Here is a 2,500-nt window from a genome sequence, read left to right as displayed (position 1 = left end):
CGTGCACACCGGCGTGCACGTGGGCATCGTATGCTAAAAAATGAAGTTTGGAGTTTGGGTTTGAAAATTTTACGGGAACTTCCTAGAAGCCTAAGAAATGCTTTGCTCGAGACGGATTTCGATTTGGAGGTCCGCCGTGTTAATTTTGCCAATTACGGCTCCTCGCCCGCACGCTCGTGCACCCCGACGTGCACACCGGCGCGCACGTGGGCATCGTATGCTAAAAAATGAAGTTTGGAGTTTGGGTTTGAAAATTTTACGGGAACTTCCTAGAAGCCTAAGAAATGCTTTGCTCGAGACGGATTTCGATTTGGAGGTCCCCCGAGTTAATTTTGCCCATTACGACTCCTCGCCCGCACGCTCGTGCACCCCGGCGTGCACGTGGGCATAGTATGCTAAAAAATGAAGTTTGGAGTTTGGGTTCGGAAATTTTATGGGAGCTTCCTAGAAGCCTAAGAACTGCTTTGCTCGAGACGGATTTTGATTTGGAGATCCCCCGAGTTAGTTTTGCCCATTATGACTCCTCCCCCGCACGCTCAAGCACCCCCGCGTGCACGGGGGCATCGTATGCTAAAAAATGAAGTTTGGAGTTTGGGTTTGGAAATTTTATGGGAGCTTCCTAGAAGCCTAAGAAGTGCTTTGCTCGAGACGGATTTCGATTTGGAGGTCCCCCGAGTTAATTTTGCCCATTATGACTCCTCGCCCGCACGCTTAAGCACCCCCGCGTGCACGTGGGCATTGTGTGCTAAAAAATGAAGTTTGGAGTTTGGGTTTGAAAATTTTACGGGAACTTCCTAGAAGCCTAAGAAATGCTTTGCTCGAGACGGATTTCGATTTGGAGGTCCCCCGAGTTAATTTTGCCCATTACGACTCCTCGCCCGCACGCTCGTGCACCCCGGCGTGCACGTGGGCATAGTATGCTAAAAAATGAAGTTTGGAGTTTGGGTTCGGAAATTTTATGGGAGCTTCCTAGAAGCCTAAGAACTGCTTTGCTCGAGACGGATTTTGATTTGGAGATCCCCCGAGTTAGTTTTGCCCATTATGACTCCTCCCCCGCACGCTCAAGCACCCCCGCGTGCACGGGGGCATCGTATGCTAAAAAATGAAGTTTGGAGTTTGGGTTTGAAAATTTTATGGGAGCTTCCTAGAAGCTTAAGAAGTGTTTTGCTCGAGACGGATTTCGATTTGGAGGTCCCCCGAGTCAATGTTGCCCATTATGGCTCCTCTCCCGCATGCTCAAGCACCCCTGCGTGCACGTGGGCATTGTATGCTAAAAAATAAAGTTTGGAGTTTGGGTTTGGAAGTTTTATGGGAGCTTCCTTGAAGCTTAAGAAGTGTTTTGCTCGAGACGGATTTCGATTTGGAGGTCCCCCGAGTCAATGTTGCCCATTATGGCTCCTCGCCCGCACGCTCAAGCACCCCGGCGTGCACGTGGGCATTGTATGCTAAAAAATAAAGTTTGGAGTTTGGGTTTGGAAGTTTTATGGGAGCTTCCTAGAAGCTTAAGAAGTGTTTTGCTCGAGACGGATTTCGATTTGGAGGTCCCCCGAGTCAATGTTGCCCATTATGGCTCCTCTCCCGCATGCTCAAGCACCCCTGCGTGCACACCGGCGTGCACGTGGGCATTGTAGGCTAAAAAATGAAGTTTGGAGTTTGGGTTTGGAAATTTTATGGGAGCTTCCTTGAAGCCTAAGAAGTGTTTTGCTCGAAACGGAATTCGATTTGGAGGTCCCCCGAGTCAATTTTGCCCATTACGACTCCTCGCTCGCATGCAATATCTACTCCTGTCAGAGCTGTGGTTTTACTTAAGACTACTATAGGGGGGGGGGAGTTCTCAGCACCAAGAGCTGCAAGTAAGGCCATTGCTTGCTTTGCAGTCTCGATTGCTCTACTAGTGAATAGTAGATGTCTTGGTTAGCTTGGAACGAAAAAAAAAATTTTTTGGGGAAAAAAAAAAAAAAAAGTTTTTGTGAAAAAAAATTTTTCGAAAAAAAAAAAAAAAAAAAAAATTTTTTTGGATGCCTCGGTCTTCTATTTGTTTTGCTTGGGTAGATTAGGAAAAAAAAAAAAAAAAATTTTTTTGTTGGATGCCTCGGTCTTCATATTCTTTCTCGGCTATTTCGAAAAAAAAAAAAAAAAATTCCGGGAAAGAGAAAAAAAAAATTATTTTTTGTTGGTTGCCTCGGTCTTCATGTTCTTTCTCTGGTATATGGGAAAGAAAAAAAAAAAAAAAAAATTTTGGATGCCTCGGTCTTCTTGTTCTCGGTTGGATTTATCGAAAAAAAAAAAAAAAAAAAAAAAAAAAAAAAAAAAAAATTTTGATGCCTCGGTCTTCTTGTTCTTGCTTTGGTATATCGGAGAAAAAAAAAAAAAAATTTTTTGGATGCCTCGGTCTTCTTGTTCATTCTTCGGTATATCAAAAAAAAAAAAAAAAAAAAAAAAAAAAAAAAAAAAAATTTGAGACTTCGGTCTTCTTGTTCTTGCTTTGGTATATCGGAGA

The sequence above is a fragment of the Cornus florida genome, unplaced genomic scaffold (genome assembly GCF_030987335.1).
Source record: "Cornus florida cultivar Cherokee Brave unplaced genomic scaffold, ASM3098733v1 CherokeeBrave_3.0.0_Hap2_scaffold_213, whole genome shotgun sequence".
NCBI lineage: Eukaryota > Viridiplantae > Streptophyta > Magnoliopsida > Cornales > Cornaceae > Cornus > Cornus florida.
Note: the sequence above shows the minus strand (reverse complement) of the source record.